The sequence below is a fragment of the Peromyscus maniculatus genome, chromosome 6 (genome assembly GCF_049852395.1).
Source record: "Peromyscus maniculatus bairdii isolate BWxNUB_F1_BW_parent chromosome 6, HU_Pman_BW_mat_3.1, whole genome shotgun sequence".
Classification (NCBI taxonomy): domain Eukaryota; kingdom Metazoa; phylum Chordata; class Mammalia; order Rodentia; family Cricetidae; genus Peromyscus; species Peromyscus maniculatus.
In genome coordinates this window covers 71336267-71358956 of record NC_134857.1, presented here as the reverse complement: position 1 = coordinate 71358956, position 22690 = coordinate 71336267, and positions in this window count along the sequence as shown.

Here is a 22690-nt window from a genome sequence, read left to right as displayed (position 1 = left end):
TCGAGAGTTAAGTTGTTGGTTGTCTCTTTTGCTGTTTTCAACCCAACTGACTCCCGTTTCAGGGCAGAGTGGTGGCCTTGGTGTCTTAGAGGAGTCTCAAGGGGACAGATCCTAAAGAAAGTGGTCTGTTATGGGAACCACACAAAGAACAGCTGAAGAGGGGGTCTCCAGGTAGGGAATGGGTGAGCCATGTCTGATGTATTGGACCCTTACTGGGTCTGGTAGCCAGACTACCTGGTGTTGGGGAGACATGAGGGGGGAGATTGGGGAAAGAGGAACATTTGAGGAAAATAAAGTGGTGGAACATGACAAAGTACATGACATCTTGAATGAAGACATCATTATGGTCTATCATTTTGGGGGCCCAGCTTGCTGCAGACCCAGTAAGGCAACCCTTCTCCTCTGCTCACCTCTGCACTAGTCTTTCTCCCTTTCTCACTTGTCTTCTTCTTATATAGTAGTCCTCCTTAAACTTTCATGTGACACACACACACACACACACACACACACACACACACACACAAAATATATATAATCTAAGTTCCAGATATGAGAAAAATATCTGATTTTTGTCTTTTTGAGTCTGACTTATTTTATTCAACATGCTAATCTCCAGTTCTAGCTACTTTTCTCAAAAATACACAATTTTGTTATGCTTTATAGATAAATAGAATGTGTGTGTGTGGCATCATCTGTATCCATTTGTCTCTTTTATTTCTCTTTTTAGATTTATCTTTTGTGTGTGAGTGTTTTGCCCACATGAGGTCAGAAGTGGTGCCCACAGAGGTCAGAAGAGGTTTTGGAACCCCTGGAATTGGAGTTATAGGTGATTGTGAGCCACCATGTGAATGCTGAGAACCTGTGTCCTCTGCAAGAATAAGTGTTCTTAATGTCTGAGCCATTTCTCCAGCCTCTAATCCTTTCATTTCTTGACTGTTATTGGGCACCTAAGCTAAGTCTCTAATTTGACTATTGGGAAAAGTCTACAATTGTAGCCAGAAGTTTCTCTGGTCCCACCCAGCCCCATGGTCCCATGTTTCTCTGGTCCTGCCCAGGTGCCCGGCCCTGTGGTTCCATACCCACTTATAAAATAATCATTCAGAGGCTTAATATTAATTGCAAATTATATGGCCTATGGCTCAGGCTTCTTACTAGCTAGCTCTTATAACTTAACTCAACTCATAACTATTAATCTATGTATTCCCCACGTCTTCCATGGCTTTACCTGCATCCCATTACATGCTGCTCCTTGGATGGTGTATGGAATCTCCTCTTACTCTCCTTTCTCCTTTCACTCTCTCTCTTGGAGTTTCCTGCCTGGCTCCATCCTGCCCTGCCATTGGTCAATGTAGCTCTATTTATTAGCCACTGAGGGCAACACATATTCACAGCATACAGAAAGACATCCCACAGCACTTCCCCTTTTCTGCCTAATTAAAAAGGAAGGTTTTCATTTTAACATAATAAAATTACATATAACAGAACAGTTACCAAGCAAAAATTACAGTTACAATATCTAGTCTATTTATATTTGGTAAATTTAAAGAAAATATTTTCTCATCTATCCTATATCTGTGAATCTAAAGTTGTATATCTAATTTATCTTCTATTATAACTAAGGAAAATTATAACTAGTCTTCAACTCCATCAAAGACCCCAGAAAGATATAATATTACCTAAGTAAACAGGAAATGCATTGTAAGCAACTTCCAAAATTCTGGAAATGACAGAGACAGTTAGCTTCCTGGACAGTCACCCAAAGTTCTTCTGCAATGTTGGGGCATCCATCTTCAGCCTATAGGCCTAGAGTCTCTCAGTCGCTTTTCCCTGTGTCCTGTAGAATGTCTGGCAGTATTCTCTGTGAAGCAGGAACCTGAAGGACCATTTCGTCTTATTTTGACAAAATTCAGTGATCATTTTTCAATGGGTCCTGTATGTACAACATATTACCAAACAGTCCAAGCAAGAGCAGTTTCTTGCCAAAATGGCTCTTTTGCCATGAAGAAAGCAAACTCCATAAGGAGTTTCTTTGATGCTCATCATCCTCTTCGAAGTAATTGGTGCTGCCAGGAGCTGACATGTCTCATTGTCCAGAAAAGTCTAAGTTTTTAAAAGATTTTAAATGCCATATTTTGTATGTCTTTGAAGTGTTTGAAGATTATCTGTCTAATTGAAATATATCTATGTATACTTAGAAAACTTAACTAACATGACTATAAGTTTGATTATCATAAATAACTAGTTATTTTGTATTTTTTTTTTTTTTTTTTGGTTTTTTCGAGACAGGGTTTCTCTGTGTAGCTTTGCGCCTTTCCTGGAACTCACTTGGTAGCCCAGGCTGGCCTCGAACTCACAAAGATCCGCCTGCCTCTGCCTCCCGAGTGCTGGGATTAAAGGCGTGCGCCACCACCGCCCGGCTTATTTTGTATTTTTAATTATATATTACAATTTTAAATGAGTTGCATAAACATAATACCTTAAACAAAAATAGAAATATATATATAGTATAACAAAATTAACTTTAAATTTGTATCAATGAACTAAAATCCACAGCAATGTAAAACATTTCAAACAAGTTGTTGCTCTTTAAAAGTAGATTCAATAATCTACCTTTTTATCCTATCATACCTGTATCCCCTTTTCTTCTTTAGAAAGAGATTGCATTTATAATCAACCTCCTTTAAATAAAAATAAACAATATTTGGGGAAATTGGGCCCAGCTTGTCATACTAGTTCCTGCTGGTTGGGGGTGTTGGCAATCTTATGGGGATCCTGAGAAAATTCTGGATAATGATCAAGTCCTGACTGGAGTAGTCTGTGAGGCTGTATTCTCTGAGCCAGTTGCTTTGAAGCTGTTTTGGATGTTGGAACATCTGGAGACCTCTCAGGGGGTCTTCCTTAATGGAAGCATATTAATCTGAAAGGAATCCATAGCTTCTCATCTTTTGTGGAAAGAAAAGCAGAACCTCTTTTCCAAAGCAATGTATCCTTAGACCCAAATTTTGAAGTCAACATACCTTTAAATTATATATATTGGTTTAACTCAGCAGCCACTACAATCAAATGTCTCTCTCCAGTTAAAAATCCCAAAGATAACACAATCCAGATTCTTTGTGCAATTTCCATCTTTATGTAGCTTATTATATTTTTCTTTATTATTTTAAGTCTATTTTTATGACTATCTATATCCTTTCTTTTTTCTCTTTCAAGTCTAAGTACCTTTTTATACATATTGTAAACTGTTTAGAGTTTTTTTTTTTTTTTTCATCTGAATCTGTCCTGTTGTGTATCTGTCATCATTTTTGACCAGGAGAGATTTTAAACTGTTAAATTGTGTGGCTAGGACAAAAGTAGCAGCAGCCCTGGGTGCTGGCTCTGCCCCATTCAGCTTTTCCGGGAAGCAGTATAAAGTCTATGTTTGTGTTTTTAAGCTTGTAGCTGTGCTCCCAAGCCCACAGGTAGCAGCTGGGAGAAGCCTCTTTGTATTATGGCCTGGCCAGTCAGAGACCACTGGAGTCCACCATGTTGCCAGTGAAGCCCACGACAGCCAGGGGATACATCTCTCTGCCACAGTCCTGCGTAACATCTGAAGTAGGAAGTTGGTTTGGGCTCCATTTTAGAATCTCTTATTAAGTTCTCTCAGTGGAAACTCTTGCCCCACCGTGAAGGCCAAATGTAGCCAGAAGTTTCTCAAGTCTCCATGGTCCCATGTTTTTCTAGTCCTGCCCAGGTGCCCAGCCCCATGGTCCTGAAGCCACTTATAAAAAAAAATCATTCAGAGGCTTAATATTAATTGCAAATTATAACTCAACTCAACTCACTGCTGTGTTATATATTCTGTCCCCCTTCAGATCTACTAACCTTTGTTCTACGTATTTAGGTGTTCAAATGTTATTTGAGGCATGAATATTTACTGTTGTTATATTCTCTTGGTTAATGGACCTCTTTGTTATTATAGATTGACCCTCTTTATCTTGTTTTACAGTATTGATTTAAAAATTGTTTTACAGAATGCTAGTGAAGTTCCCAGGAATCCAAAAAGATGACCCCGCCTTAGACTACTAGCAATAATGAAGAGGGTGCCTGAACTGGCCTACTCCGGTAATTACCCTAACTGTCATCACGGAGCCTTCATCCAATAACTGATGAAAGCAGATGCAGAGATCCACAGCCAAGCACTGGGCCAAGCTCCAGGAGTCCAATCGATGAGAGAGAAGAGGGATTCTATGAGCAAGGGACATCGAGATCACGAGGGGGGTAAGGTACAGAGACAACCAAACCAAACTAGTGGAAACTCATGAACTGTGGACCAATAGCTGTGGAGCCCCCATGGGACTGGACTAGGCCTTCTGCATAGGTGAGACAGTTGTCTAGCTTGAACTGTTTAAGGGGTCCCCTGGCAGTGGGGTCAGGATACATCCCTGGTGCACGAGCTGCCTTTTTGGAGCCCAGTGCCTATGGTGGGACACCTTGCACAGCCTTGGTGCTGGGGGAGGGGATTGGATCAACTGAATGTACCAGGCTCTGCTGACTCCCCATAGGAGGCTTTGCCTTGGAGGAGGAAAGAATGGGGGATGAGTTGGGGGAGGAATGCTGGGGGGCGGGAGGAGGGAGGAGGGAGGAGAAGGGGATCTGTGGTTGGTATGTAAAGTGAATAGAAAATGTCTTGATAATAAAATAAAATAAAATAAAATTTGTTTTATCTGATATAGCTATAGCTACTCCTATTCTCTTTGGGCTTTCATTTTCAAAGGTTATCTTTTGTATCCCTTCACTTTCAAGTGAAGTGAGTCTTTAAAAGCATCAATAATTCAGTCTTGTCTGGGTTTTTCTTTTATCTGTTCTGGGAGGATTAATTTATCGAGTCATTCTTTTTCCTTTAACTCAAAAAACTTAAATCACTTATGCTCAAAATGATTTGATGGAGAAGAACTAACCACTGCCATCCTGCTGTTTCTCTGGCTGTACTGTATAATCCTCCATTCTCTTTCCCCTTTTTATCTCCTTATGTCGTTAAATTATTTTCCTTAGTAGCAATATGCATTCATTCATTTATCTCCTTTTTGGGAAGTGGGTTGGAGAAAACAGGATCTCACTAGAAAGTCCAGAATGGCCATGAACTCACTATGTAGCCTCAGACGACCTCAAATGACCTCAGATGACCTCAGTTGACCCCATTCAACTTTTTGCCTCATTTATCATTAGGCTAATAAAATAACAGGCTGCTTTAAGCAGATAAATTAATTTTGATTGTGTGGAGGGAAAAACACTGTGTTTCCTTCCACGTAATTCTTCTGCATTTTAATTTTGTTTTCAAAGTTTATATTTTTGAAGCCCTTAATGAACTATCATGGCTGTTTTAACCATTTTTTTCTTTTAACCTTCATGGTAAAAATATAAGTGACTTACATAATGCTGTGAAAGTTTTATAGTGTCCTGAAATTGCCATGTGTTTACTTTCGTCAGTGTGCTTTATGCTTGCACGGTTTTTTTTGTTTGTTTTGTTTTGTTTTGTTTTGTTTTTTTTGCGTTAATAACTGGCATCATTCTCTTTCAACCTGAAACTTTCCATTAGCATTTCTTATATGACAGGCCTCATGCTGATGAACTTTCTCACTTCTGTTGTTTATTATTGCTTCAGTTTGGTTCCATTTGATTTGGTGCTTAGTTTTACTGTTTTGTTTGTTTCCCAGGGAAAGTCTTTATCTCTCATTCATCTTTGAAATACAGAACTGCTGAGTAACATATACTTGTTTGACGGGTGTTTTCCTTTAATATTTTGAATACATTACACTGCATTTTTCCTGGCCTGTAATGTTCCTGGCAGGAAATCTGAGACTAGTTTTGTTTTAGTTACTTTTCTATTGCTGTGATAAGACACCATGTCCAAGGCCACTTATAAAAGAAAGTGTTTAATTTGGGCGTATGAGTTCAGAGGGTTAGACTCTATGATGGTAGAGCAGGGGCAGGACAACAGGATCAGCTCAGAGTTTACATTTGATTCATAAGTAGGAAGCAGAAAGAGAGATACACACTGGGAATGGCATGAATCTTTTGAAACCTAGTGACATACCTCCTTCAACTAGGTCACACCTCCTAGTCCTTCCCAAACAGCTCCACTAACTAGGAACCAAGTATTTGGACATGTGAGCCTATGTGGGCCATTCTCATTCAAACAATCACAAGTCTCATATAGTTTACGCTTTGTTTTTCTTACTGCCTTCAGATTCAGTTTTTGGCAGTTTGCCCATAGTACAACTTGGTGTATTTAAGCAGTTATTTCCTCTGAATTGAAACCTTCAGAAAGAGGAAAGCAAGTTTCATAAGACTCGGATAGCTAGGAAACTCATAAGGCTCAGGGTGCTTATGAATCTTACCAGGCTGAAGTAGCTCAGAAAGTTACAGAATGAAGCCAGGCATGGTAGCATACACCTTTAATCCTAGCACTTAAGAGGCAGAAGCAGGTGGATCCCTGTGAGTTCAAGACCAGCCTGGTCTACATAGTGAGTTCTAGGACAGCCAGAGCTAGACAGAGAAACCCTGTCTCAAAAAAATGAAAGTTATAAAATACACAAGGGCATGCCCTGAGTTTATGTAAATATAAATTAAGCAAGTGCTGGAGGAAAGGAGACTCTCTTCAGTGAAACTGACTGCAAGTTGTGCAGAGAGTTTCAGTAATGCAACTTTCATGAGTTGTCACCCATCCTGGAGCAGGCCTCTTAGAGATGCAGCTTCCTTTGAGTCACCCTACAGGTATCTTCTTAGCCAGCTTCTGGTACGTAACTCCAATGAACACATTGGTTCACCCAGCTAGACTTGAATGGAATCACTTCTTTGTTTTGTCATCAGTGTTAGACTGGCATGAACAGACGTCTGATGAGTTGGGAACAATTGGTTTCATGGCCCCTGCAATGGATGATAAGACAGGCAGCCTAAGATATCTGCCAGAAAGTATTTGTAATGTGGATGCTACCCTGTATATGAGCCTTGGATTTGACAATAAAGTTGGGGCAGGGGAAGGAAAAAGGAAAAATGCAGAGTGGGTGTTGGCTTGCCATTTCTTACAGTTTGCAGTTAAATCTGTGCCAAAGAGCTCTTCTTCAGATCCCCAAACTTGGAACCCATAGGAAAAACTGGACACTGAATAGGAAGGAGTTAGAGAGATCTAATAGAAGATACTCTCCAAGTCAGACCATTAATAGGAAGGGAGAAATCCATGATTCCAAAAATGACCCAGTACAGAAAAATTGTGATAATTATAGAATGCTCTGCATCTGAAATGCCTGAATTGAGGAAAAATTTTAAACAAGAGATAAGAAAGCCTCTCACAACCTGGTTGATGAAACTATGAGATAAGGTGATGGACTGGTTCAGTTGTGAAATCAGAGAAACAGTAATATGACTACTAACTTTCCCTTGATATAAAGGTTACATGATCTTGTTATGGCCACAGATCTATGACCCAGGGACTCCTGGAGCTTCCAGGATCATGTACATAAGGGCAAGGAACTGAACAAGAGATAGATGGTTAGGAAAAAAAGTCTGTTAAGAAGGAGAAAGAACTGAGGATGAGAGTGGGCTAGTGAGCTGAGGGAAAATCCCACACTCAAGAGTCCTAAACCATGAGATTCACGACGCTTTATAAGTCATCTACAAAGCACTCTCCAAAAAAAAAAAAAAAAAAAAAAGCCGGGCGGTGGTGGCGCACGCCTTTAATCCCAGCACCTCGGGAGGCAGAGGCAGGCGGATCTTTGTGAGTTCGAGGCCAGCCTGGGCTACCAAGTGAGTTCCAGGAAAGGCACAAAGCTACACAGAGAAACCCTGTCTCGAAAAACCAAAAAAAAGAAAAAAAAAGAAAAAAAAAGCACTCTCATATGCATTTGTATATTGTGGGCTTTTTTGGGCATGCTCTGTTTGTTGTGGGGAAAGAGCTTCCAGTTTTTCTCTGCTACCTGGCTTCTTTCCTGTGTTAATCTTGATGTAGCTTCTACTCTCTAGTTGCAATCTCAGGCAGTAGGAGGGAAACAATCTCTACTGAACTGACTTAAACAAATGATTGGGATCCTTGGTTATTGACAGTTTGTTGAGGTCTCCACGGATTAAAAGGACTGAACAACAACAGAGGAAGGACAGATGTTACTGACAGAATTGGGCATGAAAGAGGATGTGCTTGATTCCTAGCTCTCTGGTGCCAAGCAGAATTGCATTCATAAGACAATTAAGAAAGGATTTGATTCATCAGTTACCTTGGAAATAAAGCTTTAGTGGCTTTAATAGGCTGTGTTGTGGAATATGATCTTTATGATCTAGGAAAGGTTTAGCAAGTCTGAGTTAATAGGCCAGCATATAAATTTAATTTTTTTTTTTTTTTTTTTTTTTTTTTTTTTTTTTTTTTTTTTTTTGGTTTTTCGAGACAGGGTTTCTCTGTGTAGCTTTGCGCCTTTCCTGGAACTCACTTGGTAGCCCAGGCTGGCCTCGAACTCACAGAGATCCGCCTGGCTCTGCCTCCCGAGTGCTGGGATTAAAGGCGTGCGCCACCACTGCCCGGCCATAAATTTAATTTTTAAGGTGCTAAGGTATTCAAGAGGAGATGGAAAAAAATAAAATAGACAATAAAATCTGTCTGGGTAACTCAAAGGAAATGTAACAAAATCCCCAGAATTCATAGAGGAAAAGAACAGAAAGCAAAATTCTTGGCTTTTGATTCTTTGGAAGGCTCTACAGCATGACCAACAGTTCACAAAAGGGTCCAAAGGAGTGAAAGATGGGGATATAAAAAGTGCCTCCTGGGTGGAGGGAACGCCATTAATAAGAAGCAAGAAATGGAATGGGTTCCAATCAGGGAACTTAGGGAAGTTTGTCCCAGACATCCCAAATGGTAAAACCTTACCTCCACCCAAACTGAGAGCCAAGCAATTCTGTAGCCTAATGCCATAAAGCTGCAGCCCAGGCTCTGTTACCAAAGCCAATGACCAACACTGAGCTCCAATCAACCAGAAACTCCATATTTACAAGCTCTGCCTTGGCATGGCAGAGATTGCGTAACTGGAGGTAAACGCACAGTAGTAGCTTGTGCTGTCTTCTCCCGGGACACCAGCCAGTCTGGGTTGCACTCATTCACATGGCAGGAATTGCATGTGGGGAAACTGTGCACCAGAACAAGTACTTCACGAAAGTGGAGACCCACTCCCCTCCATCCCAGTGGTTTATGCTGCGGCCATCAGTACTCTTGAACTATCGAGTGAGCTCATTGCCCCTTTGCAGTGTATTCAGTAAACTATTTTTCTAATTTAGTTATGAAGGGTGAACTGATTCACTCCACCAATTCTGTTGAACTGTGGTTTGGTTGATCCATTACCAGTGTGTAGAACACAGTAGTTAGTCCTGAAGCTGAGTGTACTCTAACGCATGACAACCCTTTAAAGCCCCAAAAGCAATGGCAGCAGAAGGTAGAACTGTCAATATCAAGAACCAAATATGTCTTAGGGGTGGCCTACTGCCCTCTAAAACAGGAGCATACTGTCTGTATGTCTCTGCTGCAAGAGAACATTCTTGAGGGAGATGTACTGATGCGGCACACCTTACATACCACAGCTGGTTTCACCTGAGAGTGTAGACTTTAAAGATAATCAGTCATTCATGATTGAGCAAGGTGGGAGCTTGTACAGTTGCTTAAGCCAAGTAGGACCATGAATATCAAACAGTACAGACTGCTAGGGGGTTATGATGAAATTAAAGAAATCAGCAAGGAACTTTAAAGTATATGAATTATGTACATACCCAAAGCCTTTTCAACATCCCAGTGTGTTCTGTGAAGAAGCCAGGCAGGTCCAGCAGGACTAGACTTTAGAGAGCTAAATAAGTTAGTGTCCCCTATCCATGCTGCTGCATTCAATGTTGCCTCTTTTTATACATGAAATGGAATCTTTTCACGCAGTATTGTACTGTGTTAGTCCCTCAGCTGCTGAATTCCAAGATCAACCTGCAGGCACATACAACATTTGGCAATGAACCTTCTGAGTATTCCACCAATGTTACATCCCTGTCCCACTTCTCATGGCATGATACTATAGGACATTGCTTTGTCAACCTGCCCACCCTCAGAGGAAAGATTTCATTATATGTACTAGGATTGGAGATCAGCATGCATTGTGTGCAGAGGCTACACATAGGTATGAAATTACTAAAAGTACTGTATTAGGGTAAGACACATATGATAACTGACAAGGTTATGAAGAAGATTCTACAACAGTCTATTCCTATAAATGTAAGATGTAAGAGTACTATGTAACTCTGACTGTCCTGGAACTCACTCACTCTGTAGACCACGCTAGCCTTGAACTCAGAGATCCTCCTGCCTCTGCCTACCTGGGTGCTGTGATTAAAGGTGTGCACCATCACCACCCAGTGTTGTAAGTATTCTTGGAGCAATATTCCATATCCCAGCTTGCCCAAATTTCACATCCTTTCTACAGTTTGACAGGAAGGAGTTCCATGTGGGTTTGGAAAAGAAAAGTTCACAAAGCTTTTGAATAGGCTAAGATCCTTATAGAACAGGCTAAACAGATGAGTACACTAATACCCCAGTGACCTTTTGTGTTAGAAGTCACTAGATGCTCAGAGGGCTATACCTAAGTGTAAGGTAAAAGCACCCCAAGCGAATGGTTCCAATAGGATTTTGATCCCAGTCATAGAAAGAGGAAAGAGATTGATATACAGACCTAGAACAGCAATGGCTAGCTCTCTATAAAGTATTCAAATGGATGGAATCCATTACTACCTCCCCAATAATGAAAACAGCTTATCCAATAAAGGGTTTGTTTAAAGGACTTTTGGCCAAGCCTCTTCTGTGGGTGCATGGATAATTACAGTAATGTTGCATAGTGTTTGCAAGCCCTTCCACCAAAGCCACGTAAGCTACGTCAGGAGTGCTGTTCTTTCAAACCACTAAGTACCACCCCCAAAATACACACAGAAAAAAATAATGAACAACAAACCAACCTTGCTAGAAGAAAATCAACCCATCCCTGTGGATGCTGGATATATGGATGATACAAGTAAGAACACCAAACAGAAATAAATAGCTGCAGGGATATATGTGAACAGAGTTACACTGATTCAATTGAAAAATGGCCCCCATAGGTCATGTATTTGACTGTTTAGTCCTCAGTTTGTGACACCATGAAGGGGACCTTAAATTTAATTGGGAAGCAGTTGGTGTCACCCATAGCAATTGTGCTGTTATTGCACCAGTTGCCAAATGATGATAGTGCAGCATGCAGAGTTCACTGCTGACTAGGATGGTTAGTGATGGCTTTGTACCATTAGGCCATATAGCATCTTTTGGCATTATGAAAGCCAGTCACCAGGGAAGGAATATCCAGCCCAGTTCCAGCCTGATTTCTTGATGCCCTGCAGCATAAGAATGTTATGTCTTCAGAAATACCATCCAGTTCTGACATGAGCCAATAATCTATGTTTTGGGGGCCTCTGGAGACTTCCTGGACAATACCTTACAAGGTGAACCAGTGAGCTTATTGGCATTATTTACTGGAGCATGAATAAGGGGTTACACACAGAAACATGGGTGACTCAAATGCATTGAAAAAGTCCAAGCCAGTGTAGGTGACGACTCCTGAAAGCTGCATCCCTGGAGTTCCCCGGCACAGTATATGGTCAGCTCTACTAAAGAGTCTTTTCTCCCAGCAGTTGTTTTAAGGGCATGTGAATCTTGTAATTTTTTCATGTTTCTGGGCTTAGTGAGCATCTCGAACGCTCTAAGTCTCCATAGCTTATTCAATCTTGTATTAGTTGCCTTCCCAAGTCTTATGATAGTCCTTTCTCCCTCCATGAGGGAATGCTTCATTTTGGAAGAAACAACTATGCAAGACTCCATGACTTCCCCTGGCTCTTGCATCTTCTCTGTCCTCTCTCCTGCAATGTTTTCTGAGTCTTGAAGGGGGTGACAAGATATGTTTTTATTTTCTTATATGTGTGGTCCATCACCGGACCATTGCGCCACAGCAATTGTCATTTATCCTCAGGAAACTGACTGGTTATGAATCTCTGCAGTAAATACTGTCTACAGAAGGCAGAGGAAGAGGAAGGGCCAATGATGACAGTGGTGGTAACCAATGATCATAAACACAAATGTCTAAAAGGCAGTTTGACAGGCATAACATATCCATTTAACAAAACAATAGCAGTTACTTCCCTGAGGGCTCCTTATTCTTAGGATTTTGTTCTGGCTTACAGTGCCAAGTGACTTGATATGCAGGCAGACTAGTCTGTAAATACCAGCCTAGAGTTGTGGAGGCTGATTTGGGACTAGATTTTATAGGAGAAATGTGATTTTTGAAGTCTGAGGCAAAGTCCAATGCTCATTTCCTTCTCTCATTCACAAGGAGGGGCATGTTTTTCTACAAAGCTGCTCAGGGTTTGGGGAGAGCAGCATAGAGAATGTGAAACTTCCCATCCTTCTGCGTGTCTCTTATTTACATGCTACACCTCGGTACTGTGATCTGTAGTTTGTTTAGCTCTTATAAACACATGGATAGTTTTATTTTTATTTAATTAGTATTTCTGTGTGGGGTTAAGGACTAGGAAATGCATTTTTCTGCGTTGCTAACATCTGTTCTTGACCAGCTCGTATGTGACTTCTTTTGTACTTTCTTACTTTTATAATATTTCTTCATGTGAGCAGGTGGCTTTCATTCTCCACCCATACAGTTCCAAGTAAAAGACACTTTATTATTACTGTTTGACAATTCTATTGCCATCACAATATTTTCTTTTGCAGCTGCAAAATTTGTACATGTCAGGCTTTGGTGGATGCTGTCAATTTTCCGAAGTGAAGCATCAGGGTTCCCAGTGGTGATTATTTTTTATCTCACTAACACTTGGTTTCATTACATTCTTCATCTATATTTAGCTTTCTGTGGGTCAAATACTAAAATCTTGCTTCCATTATCATTCACTTTAAAATATTGTAATGCATTTTGTGATGTTTGCTTTAGTCTAGGAGTTATTAGAAACAGGACAGTAAATTTCTAAATAATTGTGGAAGTTGTAGATAATGTATTATTAATTTCTAACTGCATTCCATGGTGGTCATTCATAGTCTGTTTTTCTGTTACTATGTTAGAAGACCCAAGACTTGGTAATTTATATTAAAAACAAAACCAGGGATTTATTTGGATCATCATCCTAGAGGCTTGAAAGTTCAAAACTATAGTAACTGGCATCTCCTCGGGTTCTGGTGAAGGTCTTGTGCTGTTTCCACTTGTGGTAGAAAAGGCCAAACAAACACTTGCTGAAGAGCAAGAGGAGTCACCTTTACTTATAGCGACCTGCCCTCGTGGAAGCCAGTTCAGTTCTTCAAGAGCAAGAATTGACACATTCCTACGAGTTATCCTCAATCCTCAGCCGTCTCAGGAGGCCCCTTCTCCCAACTTCATGACATTGTGGAACTAAGCCACAACATGGCTAGTGTGCACTCTCGAAACCCCGGCACTCTGGAGACTGACAAAGGAGTGTGAGTTCCAGGCCAGGCTATGAGACATATTAAAAAAACAAAGCTTTGGGGCTGGGGGTTAAAAGCACTTGCTACTCTTGCAGAGAGAACCAGGATTCAGGTTCTAGAACCAACACAGCAGCTCACAACTACCTGATGTGATGTCCTCCTCTGGCCTCTCTGGACACCAGCCACATACATGGTACACATATACACACATAAAATAAAAATAAATTAATTTTTTAAAAAGCCTCAATGTGAGTTTTGGTGAAGGAAATTCTTATTCAAACTGTAACAGCCAGAGGACAAATTCTGTACAATTTCAGGTTTTTTTTCAAAGTTATGTATATTTTATGGCTAATCATGATCTGTACTTTCTTGTGCTGGGTGTGGTGGTGCATGCCTTTAATACCAGCACTAGGGAAGCAAAGGCAGGCGGATCTCTGTGAGTTCGAGGCCAACCTGCTCTACATAGTGAGACCTTGTCTAGAAAAAAAAAAAAAGAGTGATGCATGTATATTGAAAGGAATGCATACATAACAGTTTCTATGTTTGTGTCAAGTTGCTTGTTTATCAATAATACTTCCGAATTTCTCTGAATCCTTACTGACTTTTACCTGAGAGTTCCATTAATTACATAGGGGCGTTTAAAACTCACCAGCTGTGGCTTTGATTGAAAGTATTCCATAATATTTCTTATCTTGAAGTTCACTGTGCCTCATAGTAATAAAATTACTCTCGTTTTATGTTTATTCTCTGAATAATGTTTTCTCAGACTGCTACCTTCAACCTCTCTGCATCTTCTATTGGTAAGGAATCTCCCTAAAGATGGTATCAGAGGGTCGTGTTTTAGTTAATAATCTCTGCTTGTAGATGCTCCCTTGAATGTAATGTGTCACTTTCCTTCAACTGACTTGTAAGGTTTTTTCACTCATATTGGTCTTTCTTCAGATTTGTTTAGATACCTAAAACATTCAGACTTTTAACGCAGAAAGAATAATGGGTGGAAATGTTCAGTTAGGCAGAGTAAGTAAATCTGGAGATCTACTGTACAGCACGGTGTCATGGCTAACAATACTCTATTATATATTTAAATTTTGCTAAGAGAATAGCTACCAATATGAATGTTCTAACAGCAAAAATAAGCTAACAAAAGCAACAATAAAGGAATAGAAAAAAAACTAGAGGAGGTAATAGATTCACGGATGTGCTTATGGTCTCAATGCTGGTGATAGTTTCCTAAACATAGGCTTTACACCAAATTCTTCAAGATACATACATGAAATTGTTTTCTTAATGTTTGTTTTGTTTATTCATTTGTTAGCTGTGTATGCGTATGGACATGTGTGCGTGCGGCACATGCTAGAGCATGCACACATACATACAGATATGCACCATGGCACACAGGTCAGGACAACCTTCTGAAGTTGGCTCTCTCCTTCTGCCTTTACATTGGTCCTGGGAATAGAACTCAATAGTCACACTTGCACAACGAACACTTTTATGTACTATGAAATCTCACTGGTCCCCAAAATTGGCAGTTTTTATGCCATTTTTACCTCAGTAACACAGTTTAAAAATCAAGTAGGTAAAAATGTTTTAGTTTTACCTCTCCTCCCTCCCTGGAATTGAACTTAGGACCTCCAGAAGAGCACTGAGTGCTCTTAACCACTGAGCTATCTCTACTCCTGCTCTTCTTGTTAGTCTTTTTTGCTCTTTTCTCTTGAGCCCAGATGTCTCCGATGTCTCCTATTTATTCTCTCCACCTGCCAGACACACCCATCCTTTCTCTGCCATTAAGCAAATGCAGCCTGAACAAAGGTAACACACTTTTCCACAGTTAAAAGTAACATTCTACAGCGTAAACAAATGTAAATACATCTTTGCCTAGTTAAAATAATAATACTTCAATAGTCATTTTGTGATGTGGTTTGCAAGCATGCATAGACACATAAAATAGGATTTAAAACTATGTAAAACCAAAGCCATAGTTTAAGACACTCCATTGCAGTCAATTGTGATGGTGAAGCCACGGCAGCAGGGGCAGGGGGGTAGCTGGTCACGTGGCACCTGCAGTTAGGGAGCAGAGAGAGATGCTGGTGCTCACCTTCCTTTCTCCTTTACACAGTCTGGGAACATCTGCTGGTAGAGTGTTGCTGCCCACATGTAGGTGGGTCTTCTGTCTTCAGTTAATACAGTCTAGATTATCCCTTCCAGAGTTGCCCACGGCCTTGTTTTCATGGTGATTCTAAGGTCCATCAAGCTGTCAACTGAGCTGGACAATATATGTAAACTGGGGCTCTCTAGGGCACTGACGATACACTACAGTCTTCTGGACATCAAGATTCATTGAAGCATGTGATTTGTCACAGAGTCACACTCATACTTTTTGTTAACTAATAGTATCCTTTGCAATGGAGCTGTTGGTGTGATATCCTGCCGAGACACTTCAACAATATTGCTAAGTCCCACCTTCATGCTTTCCTGCACACAGTTTGTATACAGGGATGTCAGAAGACTTTCTTAGAGTCTGAAGGCTTCCTCTCCACATGGAGAGTCAGAAGTGGGTATGTGCTCTGGGCACCAACCCCCACGGTTGCCCAGCCAGTGACTGGAAGGTATAGATGTTCCAAAGCTGAGCTCATTTCTCTCAAGGTGTCACATCTTTGAGATACAATTTGTAGTCTAGAGCTCCTTGTGGTCTCCAGTTGAGTGCAGAAATATGTCTACAGTCTGGTTATTTGAGTTCTTGTTCTGCTTCTCTCTGTCACTGGCCTCTCCTGTTGGACATTTATCAGTAAAGTACACATAAAAATGCTTCTCTGTGGAACAAGAATGAGATGTCACTTGAACTTCCTATTGCCCTCGACTTCAACCTAAGAGACATCACCAGTTGCTTTTTGTTAGAAGAATCTATCCAAATGAATAATGGAGTAAAGATTTGTATAAAAACCCCAAAGGAGTATAGATATAACTTTATTTCAGTACTCACTGGAAAGTTCCCTGAATGGTTCTTGCTGCTGAAGCAGTTTCTGAAGTTGAAGGAGGTGGTTTCACTGTTCCTGAGAATGTCAAATGGGGCTGGAATTGGTTGTATAGGAAGCAGAAATAAGTATGGGTAAATACTTTTATCAAATATATGTTTATTTGTTGCTTGATTGGTTGGTCTGTTGGTTGGTTGGTTGGTCTGTTGGTTGGTTGGTTGGTCTGTTGGTTGGTTGGTTGATTGGTTGGTTGGTTGGTTGGTTGGTTTGCTATGTTTTTTTACTGTCAAGTCTAATAAAAAGTCAGTGTGGTGTAACAGTAAGGATCTAAAATAAGAAGTGAACTGTTGAATGGGGGACCAGGGATTCCAGAAACTGACTTTGGGCAGATCACTCAACATTCTGCACTCTGAAAAAATAAGAGTACAAAACATCACTTCACACAGCTCAAATACCCTGTTTAGATCAAATAAATTCTTCTTCATTGCACTGTGGTCTCAATCTGACCTTCTGGTGTGCCTGGGCCACCTGCATGCACCAGACACAACCCCAATCCAGGCAGACCTTACCCGCCCTCTGCTGGTTAATTGAAGAATTGCACCCATATTTCTTATGATGCTCCTTTAACCCCAGGGAGTTACCTTTCTCTCTCTCTTGACAGGCTTGCAGTACAGGGAAACATGTGGTTGGTGGGTATTTCCTTAGTAGAGTTTAACTAGCTTAGTACTTATTCCACAAAGTCAGCATAGTGTGTTCCTGTATCACTTACACACATTTGGGAGTAAATACGTAACACAGAGAAAAGGACATTGGCTTCTAATTGAGACAGCTTGAGTTTGCAGACCCGTGCTGAGGTGACCTCAGCTCCATGCAGGTATTTACTGAGAGTTTCCTGGTTATAGTCCTTCTTAGACCATGTGTTCTTTTAAGAAAATATCGAGAGATGCAAAACAATTTATTTTTGTTAAAGGCATCAACTGTGGGAAACAATGGTCTTCCCTCAGCAACCATATTAAAGGTACAAGTGAAGAAATTCAGATTCAGTGAGGTTACTCTATCCAAAGATGCCAATTCTATGTTTCCATTTTTTACTATTGCTTATCTTACCTACAGTCATCACTTCGACTTCAAAGAAAACCTCTAACAGCAGGATACATAGGTGCAGAATAAGGATGAGAGGGGAAATCCCAAAGCCAATTTTTTTTTTTTATGTGAGAAGGCAGTTCTGGTACAAGGACCCCTAGCAGCGATTTTCCAGTTCTTGGCTGGGTTCTTAGAGGGTGGGATAATCAAGCTCCAAGCAGATTTCACCAAGGGCCTCCTCTTGTCTGTATCCATTGTGAAATTCATCTGACTTTCCCAAGCTATGAAGCAACTCACACCAGCTTGAGAAACTACAATATACACTATAACTAAGATGGACTCTGAAGATACAAAGACAGATGGCACACAGGTGCTAGCCTTTCAAGAGTTCAAGTTCTAATAGTAGGCAAACAGATAAAGAAATGACATTGTTGTTGTCATCCCACAAATCGTTAACCACCCCCACAAATGTTTGTTGGTCACCTAGAGGCCGAGAGCACATCTCAGAGTAAGACAGAATTCCAAGATCCACAAAACTTTCAAACTGATGACTGACTGAGAGACATGAGCCAACATCCCAGTCCATCAGGAAAAGCAAGAGTTCCCAAGGTCCTTAATTAGGGATCTCTATCTTGAGAATGGAGGGCGGATGTTGCCCTTGGATTCCAAGAGTGATTAAGCTGTCTGTCAAAGCACATTCAGAGGCACTGACCTATGAGGTCTGCTGTATCCAGAAAAGATGTGGTACTGGCTGAGTCAGAGGAGAGCAAAGAAAAGAAGGGAGTGGATGCTGAAAAGAGGTGCTCAGTGCAGACTGCGAAGAACGTGGTGCACCAGCACAAGGCCTGATTTTATTCTGTAGGGAGTAAGGACACTAGGCCCTGAGAACCTCCATGTGCTGGTTGGTTGGTTGGTTGGTTGGTTTGGTTGGTTGGTTGGTTGGTTGGTTGATAGTTGCCTTTTGTTTTTAAAGAAATTGCTGCATGGGCAGTGTGAAAAGTGAAAAGTCAATAACATAATAAATAAAATACTTGAGTAAGAACGATGAGAACAGAACTCAGGCCACAGCACAGGAAGTGAGAGAGGCTACATCAGGAGCCTTTTCTAAGCTCAAATCCCTAAGGCTTGCAATTTGCCAATGTGAATAATAGTCAATATATGTCGATGTCTATTATGTCCTCGGTTGCTATTGGGCACTTCACTCACCTCATCTCATCTACTTTTCACAGTAGGCTTCTAGGTGAAATGCTTGTACATCTCATCTTGTAGATCTGGAAACAAAACCTTAGATTTGGTCCCAGAGTCATTTGGATCCAAAGTAGAGATGCTGAACCAGTAACACTACAGCTTCCTACTCTACATGCGGCCGCAGAGGAGGGGCAGGGTGACATGGAGTTCTCCAGCTTGGATAAGGCTTTTGGAGAAAGAAGTGTGCCTACTGTCAGATTGTGAGAGCTGGGATTTCCAGTGCAAAGTTCCTGTGTAGAGACCTGACACTCAGAGAAGGATCTTATCCATAGAATAAAGCATTATCAAGGTAGATAAAACTGTGACTGTAGGCGAGAGATGATCTGTAGAAAAGTAGAGAGGAAACAGAAAAGGAGAGAGGACTTTGATATTCCAAGTAGGCAGAAGAAAGGCACTACAGAAGAATTTCATAAGAGAGAGACAAAGAAGCATGAGGAGCAACATGCTCTTCTTCAGGGGCTCACTGGCTCCAGTTGTCTTTGCTAAGGAAATCTTAGTATCTTCTGCCAACATGGATTACTGGATACTGGCCCATGGATTAGTAAAATGAACAAAAGTCTGGAGAAATGGCTCAGCAGGTTAGAGCACTTGCTGTATAAGCATGAATACTGAGTTCAAATCCCCAGTATTCATGTAATAAGCCAGGCAAGGTGCTGTACGCACCTGTAACACCAATGCTGTGGAGTCCAGAGACCAGTGGATCAGTGGGACTCCATGTTCATGGAGAGACCCCATCTCAAGGGAATAAAGTACAGAGAGATAAAAAAAAAAAACAAAGCAATTGATGTCCTCGTCTGGCCACCATACGCATAGAGTATGTGCTCATGCACACATAGACCACACACACACATAAACACATCTGCACATGCAAAACTACATCAGAACGGTCAGCCCTGCAGTGCTTCTCTTCTACACTCTTGATGAAACCTCAGTGACAACACTGACATCCAGTCACCCAGAGTCGTCCCCCAGCAGCACTGTTCACACACTTCCTCTTACACAAGAGCTTTCACTTCTGTGCTTAGATGCCATTTGAAGTCCAAATGCCACTTGAAGTCCAATTCTCTTCTTACAGTTTCAGGATGTCCTGATACACGGGACAGGCTGGCTTTATGTCATAGAAACGGTTTGCCCCCTGCAGCCAGGCTGATCACTAATCACATATCTAAGCAGAGGGGCCATGTGGATCAATTCTGCTAAGTAGAAAGATAGTGTGGGACTAATGGGAGCCATGATGCACAGCACAAGTTGGGAAGGAGAAGCAGAAATGTATGCTTCACCAACTGCAGGCTGCAGTGCAGAAAATACCAAACAATCAGCACAAACCCTGGAACCAGTAACAAAGTCAAGTCACAGGATGCAAGGTTAATAAAAGCCAACTGCTTTGCTGCATACCAGCCGTGAAAAATCCAAACTTGAAAGTTTAAACAGTGTAATTTAAAACAAAAACAAAACCAGTAAGGTCCTTGAGTCTAAATTTAAACGTGTATGGGATTTATATACAGGATATGGCAGAACTGATGGATTTTTTAATCTCATAAATGGAGAGACATTCTAAATTGATACATTGAAAGGCTCCATGTAGTTAAGACATCAGTCCTCCCAGCTTGATCCATAGGTTTCACACAAACCCAGTCAAGATCTCAGAAAGCTGTTTCTTTCATGTTGAGAAATTGATTTTAAAGTTTATATGGAAAGACAAAATGCCTAGAAGAGACAATATAATGCTACAGGAGAAAAAAAAAGTTGAAAGACTAACATCATTTAATTTTGAAACATGTTAGAAAGCTACAGTAATCAAAACTGTATGATATTGGTGAAAGAACATAAATGTAGCCCAGTACACTACAGGTAAAGCCAGACTGTCCTAAGAAAGGAACAAAAGCAATTCAAATAAGAAAAGACAACCCTTTTAAGAAATCGTGTTGAAATTGTGGAATGCTTTACACACAAAAAAATGAGTCTAGACACGGATACCTCTTGCAGAAATTAATTCAGAATGAATCATAGCCTTGAATGAAAAATTACAGACCTTCTGGAAGAAAGCAGGCAAAAATCTAGGCACTCCTGGGCATGATAACAACTCTGAGATGCAGGACCAAAAGCATGATCCATGAAGAAACATTGCCAAGTTGAACTTGATTGAAATGTGTAAACTTCTATTCTATAAACAATGTTTTAAAAATAAAAAGACAAGGACCCCTTTTTTTTTCCTATTAGTTTTTATTTGGTTTGGGGGAAGTTTTGAGTTCTAAGAGAGAAATAACATGAAGCTAGGTGATTAGAGAGATGGAGAAGATCTGGGAGGTGTTGGAGGAGGGGGAAATAGGATCAAAATAAACTGAATGGTTTTTTTAATCGCATATGTAACCACCTGGTCGCAGCTTTCTCATCGAACAAGGTCAGGCAGTTACCTGCTGGTTCTTCCAAAGCCTTCCTTCTCCCTTTCCCTCCCACAACCCCTCACTGAGCCAGCTCAGCTCCCCAGCACTACTACCAGGAAGCCAGGCCAAGACTCCTGAACCCCAAAGCATCTCAGGCAGGGAAAAATACCTGTATCACGAATTCATTCCCTTTACAAATCTCGACTGTGTTTCCTAGAAAGCTTGGTGGAGGGTTCTCATTTTTCTAAACTTCTAGTAAGGATGACAGATACAAAATTAAAAACAACAACAACAACGAATTAAAGATACAATTCTAGACAGTTAACTACTGAGAAGGAGCAAGCTACTAAATGAGCATATGAGGAAGGGTCTAGACATGGCATTTGTATTAAACACTGAAGGATAACTCTAAGTCAGCCATGTGAATACATGAGAGTACAGGAACATTGCAGACAGTGGAATCAGTACTGACAAGGACCCAATATCCACAGCCTACGAATGGGCCTCTAGCAAGAAGATCCACTGAAGCACATCAGATCCCTTTCTTATCCTCCACCCCCTTCTAGGTGATTATTTCTTTAGGAAAGTCACTATTGTCCTCCTTAGTTTATCCAGCTTATAAATATGCAAACATTTTATCCTTAAACTCCTTTGTAATATTTTAAGTCCCCTCTCTCTTTCCTTTAACTAGCAATCCAGAGGGTTTCATGATTTTCTAAATTTGACAAGATAACAAATCAAGAGGGTTAAAGAAACATTCTTGATCATTGCAACTAGAATCGTGTGTGTGTGTGTGTGTGTGTGTGTGTGTGTGTGTGTGTGTGTGCAGGTACATGCACATGTGTGCTTACAGATACCAAAGGTTGATGTCAAGTATCTTCCTCAATCATTATCTACTTTATTATTTGAAACATGGTCTCTCACTCAAGCTGGCACTCACAGATTGCCTGGGCTGATTGGCCAGTGAGCTCAGGGACCTACCTGTCTTTATGCCCTAGCACTGGATTTATAGATGCCCTGTGATGATTTTTATGTGTGTGCTGGGGACCAGATTCAGATCCTCGTGTTTGTACAATAGTTGAAGCCATCTCTTCAGACCCTACACCTAAAATCTAAACCAAAATTTCTGTGACAGTGAATGACATCATAACTTGCATTTCCCAAATCACCAGAACTTTGGGATTGTGAACTAAATAGGAGTAGGGAAGCATCCCTGGGCCAGCAGCCCACAATACCAGGAAAATACTTTGGGAATGTGAAATTCATCACACATTCAAAATATCTAAGAACAATGGGGCAGTGAGGGTAGATTTAATCCAGTCCCAGGAGATCTAATACAATACCCTCTTCCAGCTTCCACTGACATCAGGAATGAGCGTGGTGCATGAACACGCAGGCAGGCAAAAGCACTCACAAGACTAAAACAAATCATTTCTTAAAAGGACAGAATTATGGGATATCCTTGCCTTATATCCAAA